Below are 7,316 nucleotides of genomic sequence, written 5' to 3'. Positions count from 1 at the left end.
CCTTAAGCTGTACTACAGAGCAATTGTGATAAAAACTGCATGGTACTGGAACAGCGACAGACAAGTAGATCAATGGAATAGAATTGAAGATCAAAGATAGTTTTAAGGGGAGTAATTTTTTTTGAGGCAGAGAGAGAGAAAGACATAGAGACAGAGAGAAACTCATTAAATAAAGACTGGGTGATTTGGAACTTGGTATACAAACCAGGTTGACTTTGAACTTGCCTCTGATTAAAGGTTTGTGCCACCATTCTCAAAAGTGATGTTATAATGTGAATGAGGTGAGAACTGGGTTTGTGCAACTTTTTATGACAAAATAAACATAATTTTGTTTATAGGCTGCTACGTACTTCAGGCTTATTTTGTACTTTGATTTGTTCATAATCATCACCAGTGTATTTCTTTATAAGCACTGTGCAATGCTTCTATTATATATTTATAGCTACATGTTTTAAAAAAGAAACAGAACTGGCAAAAGTATGAACATATTAACATGGAATAGTCAATATGCCTAAAATTATAATTTACCCGCATTAATTTTTAACCTCCAAGGTCCTCAATAGATTCTGATAAACATTAATCTGGAATACAACAGGAAGAATGAATGTTATATTACACATGTTGGAAGAAGTGTACAACACAGCCCACATCATTTTCTGTTGTGATGCTGGTTTACATATTCATTTTAATGTCTACTATAATATATAATGCTGTATAGCTATATCAAGTATTTAACATAAATTATCTTATTTTAACTATTTTGTTAAAAATAAAAAATAAAACTGAAATCAAACTTTAAGAAAGTTTATTTCTCTTATAATAATGTATTGTGCAAAGTTAAGATTACCTATTTTAATAAAATTGTTAAGTCAGAGAAATTACTCATTTATAATTCTAAATTCTATGCAATGGACACTGATAATCAACCATCAGTGTCCAGAGACCCTGAGTTTGCTTGTTCTGTGAAGAATGTGGAGAGCTGAGATAACAGCACCCTAAGAAATCCTGCAGCTAGAGTCACATGTGTCACTGTTGAAGAACTTCAACAATACAGTAAAACAATGACAGTCTTAGTCTAAAATGTATGAAGGAATAAGTTTATTGGAGGATGGACAAATTATACAAGGGTGTTTACTGGATAGAAGTTAAAAAAAAAAGGTATATTTTGAGAAAGGATAATTTTCAAAGCACCTGAACAGAGACTCTTCATAATTAGAATTGAAACCAATTATTCAATCCATCTATTATCATCTCACATATGATTTCCATGTGTAGGTTATATAAAATGTGACTCCAAGAAAACTAATGAGAGTCTTGTGACCTCAATTTCATCAATGCAAAGAATTGTTCTTGGAACATGTTTTGTGTGCAGATATGGTGAAGTTTACTTTAGCTCCTGTTTATATATAAATCTCTATGGAAAAGCATGGCTTGCCACATGAGGTTTGTCCTCACGCTACCCTTCTTAACCCTCAGAGTATAAATTGTCTGATGCTCTGAATAAAGTTGGCAATTGCATGAGAAACAAAAATGAGAATCATTGTTTTATTGGAACGATATAGCATTTTATAGATGATTTGCAATGCTACTGCAAGATAATTATGAGGTATATACATTGAGGGGTCATTCACTCTACACGTTATACCCAACTAAGGAATAATAATTAAATATTTCAGTTGAGATTTCTTCATATGGTTCTATGAGTGTCAAACAAGGTATTTTCTTATATGTAATATGTACTAACTTAGAATTTTAATATTCAGTTATTTGATCCTTTTAACTTTAATTTATTTCAAAAGTGGCTCTAAAGAGCCATTCTAGGTCCACTGATCTTAATATTCTTCATCAGCTTTATAAAAACATTGAAGTTTCATCTTGAGATAAACCTAAAAATTTAATGTTTTTTAGACAAGTTCTTTTTTATCGCCTGAGACATTGTGCCTCTTTGTAGCTTTGGCTCTCCTGGAACTAAATCTATAGATCAGGCTGGCCTCAAACTTGCAGAGATCTGTCTGCCTCTGCCTCCTGAGTACTGGGATTAAAGGTGTGAAACACTATACCTGACTTAGATCATCTACCTATAAAAACATTTTTAAATATCAGTATGTTTGGTATCAGATGGTGCATATCATACCCCAAGTACATGCTTCTGAACCAAGGAATAATATATGTATATTATTACTTTAAAGTTTTATATATATATATATATATATATATATATATATATATATATATTCATGATTGTCCCTTTGAAATACAACAATAACAATGCTAGAGCTACAATACTCTAACCCTCTCTGAAGTTAAGGATCTCCATTGGATATTCAGTAGATTGCAGAACAGATGGCAAAATCACATTAAACATCTTTTGTCACTTTGTATTCTAGTTCTGTGCTGCTAGGTCTCCTCAGTCCCTCAAAAATTGCCACCTATCACTTAATATAGTTGAGTTTAGTATCTCTCCTTTCTATTGAAATTTCGATTCTTCAATGGTATAATACAACCCAAACACAGTTTCCACTTTCTCCATTCCCAGTTCCCCCCCATCCCCTTCTAGCTGGCAGATCTACTCTCTACCATTTCCCTTTAGAAAGAAACCAGACTTCAAGAGACTACAGATGCAAAAATACAAGATCCAGTGAGACATGTTGATTTTTGCCTAGTTTCTGGTCCTTCTGCAAATAAGGTTTTCATTTTTCTATTTTTTTCTTGGTTATTTTATTTATTTACATTTCAAATGTTATCTCCCTGCCCAATTTCTCCTCCACAAGGCCTGTGATCCCCTGCTTCTCTGAGGGTGCTCCCCCACCCACCCACCCACTCCTGCCTCAGCACCCAAGCATTCCCCTACACTGGGTCATCAAGTCTCCAAAGAACAAAGGAGTTCCCCGCCCACTGATGCCAGATAAGGCTATCCTCAGCTACACATACAGCTGGAGCCATGGGTCCCTTCTCTTGGTGATTTAGTCCCTGGGAACTTTGGGGAATCTGGTTGGTTGACATTGTTGTTCGTTCTGTGGCGTTGCAAACCCCTTCAGCTTCAGTCCTTTCTTTTTTTTTTTTTTTTTTAACTCTATAAAAATTTTTAATGAATAAAAGACACACAGTGTAGGTTTTGGGCTCATTGTCCATGTGTTTCCCCTGTGCTCCACCCCTGCTATCAGATATCAGAAGGTTTTTGTTGTTGTTGTTGTTGTTGCTTTTCAATGCTGGGTTTCTCTGTTTAGCCTTGGCTGTCCTGGAACTCACTCTGTAGACCAGCCTGGCCTCGAACTCAGAAATTCTCCTGCCTCTGCCTCACAAGTGCTGGGATTAAAGGCCACCAGCACTAGGATTTCCCCAGACTTTCTCTTGCCAGTTGGTTGGACACAGCACAACACAGCTCTCCATGTCAGGGCTCTGCACTCTCTCAGCATTTCCTTGCGTCCTCCCATTGCTCCTCTGTGTCATGCTGCAGTTCAAATTTGTAGAAGAAGGCCCAGGCGTTCCCCAGATCTGAGTCAATCTTCATGGTGCAATAAACCACTCCAGAGCCTTGGCGATCTTTCTTTCACTCCAGAACAACTTAGCCACAGCTAGAAGCACATGGGGGTCAGGTTCACGTTTCTTCAAGGCATCCACACTCTTGGTCTTTCTCTGGGGCTTTGCCTTAAGGAAGACAGCTTCAGGGCACAGGATACCAGAGTTAGGGCACTCTTGAAGCACCTTGGCCATGAGGGTACTGGAAATGTTCTTTAGGCCGCACTACCTGCTGGGTCACAGTCTTCAGCATCCTGGATCCACTATTCACTATTGATCTCTACACTACTGGCCCTAAGAGAGGTGATGGCTCGGTCAATGATGTTCTCTACCATCGGAGTGTTCCTGTTAGCCTCCTCAAGCTTGGTAGCTGTGATCCAAATATGCCGATCTGTAGAAATGGTCTCACGTGCTTAATTTAAGACTTTGCGAGCATCTTCGTGTTAAGTTTCTAGTCTTTCCAAAGCAAGCCAGAGCTCTACACTGGTGGGACGGACAGCCCTCTACCGATAGGCTCAGCATGATTCTAGCATCTTCAGGCTCTTCAAGTTCAACCTCTGCTTTCCACAATCGAACGAAGTTTGGAACATGCTCACGTGTTTTTCGAAGAACAAACAGACTGAGGGAGATGACAGATAGCTTGTGCCACCACAGCCTTGGCTGTGTCCCCAGGCTGTAACCTAGCTGCTTCTAGCCAGACATCTTCACTCTTGGGGCACATCTCTGTCCCTTTCATAACTTTCCAGTGACTTCTTCCAGGCGACCTGACGCAATCCAAGCTGATGGGTGATGAGGGTTTGGTTTTAGGACAGATTTGAGAGGTAGTCGTGCTTTCTTAATGTCATTTATGTCCCCATCATGGGTTGGGATCATATAATTTAGATCTGTCAGCTAGCTTGGGGGTTCACAACAGTCTGCCACTCACTGAGTCAGATACCTGGCTAAGCCTCATTTCCATCAGGGTATTCCTTGCCTCATGTCCAGCTTCCTTGTACCAGGTGTCATTAATCCTGGTGTCATTCTACCTGGGTATGGAGTGTTCAGGCCACCTGGGTAGGGTGTGTTCAGACTTCCAAATTGCGTTTGTCGGGGATCCACAGAAGTATGGTTTTCTCCAGTCTGTAAATGTTTGGCAAAGAAACTTATCAGGAGCAAGGGTCAGTACTAGATTCAATTGGCTTGAAATTATAGGAAGGGTTCTAGACACAAGAATTACAATGAAACCATCTATAACATTTCCACCAGAGTACAGGTAGAAAAGTGCTCAATTTAGAGATTCTACTTTTATTAATCTACCATTTACTACTAAATTTGATACACCTATTACTTGGTTTGTGGTTAATGAAATAATTTATACACGATTACTTTGTGTAGAAAAAGTGAATGTATTTATATTATTATAATTCAACAGATTGCATGTTATGATTTTATCATACAAGTATTTTCTGTAAGCATATTTTCACCTGATATTATAGTGTTAATGCATGTAGCAAGGAATGGGAATGTAAAACTGGATCTTAATATCAGGATCAAAATAATTCTGGCTTCTGTTACAAAGTATTTGATATTTTCAAAATATCCACAGGCTATATCTAAATTCTCAAAGGCAGTACCATATGAGACATACTTTTATGTGCTTCTAATTAGCAATTTTAGTATCTCACCCCTCGTTGACGACTTTTTATGGGGAATCTTGTCTTCTACTTTTTGCTCTTGAGAAAGTGCACCACATATGATACAGCTGAATTTTTGGCACTTTAATTTCAACCACCGTGGCTTTTGAAAGAAACTCTGTGTAATTTACTCTTTCTGTTTAGCTAACTCTATAACAGCTCCCTGAGATGAATAGGCTCAGTGTTTGCTAGATTAGCTTCTATACTAAAGCCTTCACCCCGCTCCTAGCCCTTTGGCTATATGATGGCTTTATCATTTCTTTTAATGGAACAAAAAGACACTTAAACATTTGTGTAATCTTCTATTTAAAATCTGATTCATACATAAGGTCTAGTCCAAGGACATTTGGTTATATATACTATAGGGCCTAATTTCTACACACCTTACTATTCATTAAATGGGGGATATTGCTTTCTCATTTAATAAGATAAGATAAAGCACTAAATTTTTGAGGTTGAAGTATTTGGACATTGTTGCCTTAAAAGCAAGCTCTATTAGATATATTCTCTTTAGCATTTCTAGTGGTGAGAATTTGACCATAAGTATATTTTATTTCATTAGTTATTCAATCCCAACCTATATTTGTTTCTAGAATGGCAAGGGCTACTTGGAAATTCCACTCATATTGTCATTTCAAAAATAATATTATCATCTAATTTAAAGTGGTGACCTAGAAATAGCAATACATATTCTCAACAAAATATCTCTAAAAAGTTAATTTCTCATGTACCTATATCCCTACCAGGAACATTTCAATATCAGCACATTTTTCCAGAAGTTGGTTTGGGAAAACTTTTTAATGCAAATGACATAATATTCTGTCTTACTTTAGCTTTTAATTCAAGTGAATACTTGTTACATTAAAGAAAAGAACATTTTGATTTCAGCAGTGTTTTCTAAAAAAGCTTGATACTTCCCCAAAGGTTTCCCTACCATAGGTAATTTAAATATATGGGCCATGGTAATGCCCAGATTTACTAGAAAAATATAAACTTAAAAAGCATACATGGATGGCCCAGGTGCAATAGAAAATCTATATTAAATATTATAGGTTTTTAGACTTTCTGTACAGTTCCTCAAACCAGTTAGTTTTATTTGATTTATGTAGAAAAATGTTAAAACAAGACATCAATTTTGTTTTTTATGAGTGAATAAAATTATCAACGTGTAGGTGGGTGCTAGAGGGATGAAGCAGAAGTGGGTGTGTGGGGGAGCATCCTCTTAGAGGCAAAGGAGAAGGGAGATGGGATGGGGTTGGTGAAGGAGAGACCAAGAGGGGGGCATTTGAAATGTTAATAACTAAAATAACCAATAAAAAATTATAAATGTGTACACTAGAGATGTGTAGTGAATTTTTAAAATCATTTTTTGTTACCACGTGAGTTTCACCATAGGACGAAAAAAGAGGTGAAGGCTGGCTGAGGACAGTTTCTCAATTTGTAATGCTGCTAGGTAAACATAGATGCATTGAGAAAGACAGAGTGTTATTATAGCTTGTGGAGTGATGAGACAGACAGTAAGGTCCAAATTAGGAACTATGGGAAATGGGAGTGGATGCCTTTTACTTTTGTTTTTCATTTATTTCTAACAGAACAGAACTTAGTCTTCAAAGACAGCAAAGGGAAGTCACTAAATAGCAAGGTCGTCTTGTTATTATTATTATTGAGTAGAAACACAAGATACATAACGTAACTAGATAGTAGGCCCTGGAGGGTTTACAGGACTTGGGGATTTTAGAGTCAGAAAGCTAAGTAAGCTCTAAGTAAGTAAATACCCAGCCCTGATATGAGAAACCCACATCTGTAGGCTGCCTTGGAAATCGACTTTGAACTTTATGAACAATTAACAATAATTTTCTTTTCATGAACTTCTTCTGTGTTTGTTCTCTGTCTCTGTCCTCTGTCTCTCTGTCTCATTCTGTTTGTCTCTGTCTCTCTGTGTCTCTGTCTCTGCCTCTCTCTCTGTCTCTCTCTGTCTCTCTCTGTCTCTCTAGGTTTCTCTCTGTTTCTTTCTGTGTTCCTCTCTGTTTCTCTGTGTTTCTCTGTCTGTCTGTCTGTCTGTCTGTCTGTCTGTCTGTCTCTCTCTCTCTCTCTCTCTCTCTCTCTCTCTCTCTCTCTCTCTCT

General features: G+C 37.4%; 1 pseudogene; it reads right to left on the bottom strand.

The window, feature by feature from the left end:
* Nucleotides 1-3,734: 3,734 nt before the first annotated feature.
* The window catches only part of LOC110325140, a 55,878-nt pseudogene continuing 52,296 nt past the window's right edge, over nt 3,735-7,316 (bottom strand).

Source organism: Mus pahari, chromosome 8, assembly GCF_900095145.1.
Source record: "Mus pahari chromosome 8, PAHARI_EIJ_v1.1, whole genome shotgun sequence".
NCBI lineage: Eukaryota > Metazoa > Chordata > Mammalia > Rodentia > Muridae > Mus > Mus pahari.
This window is presented reverse-complemented; position numbering and strand designations above follow the sequence as displayed.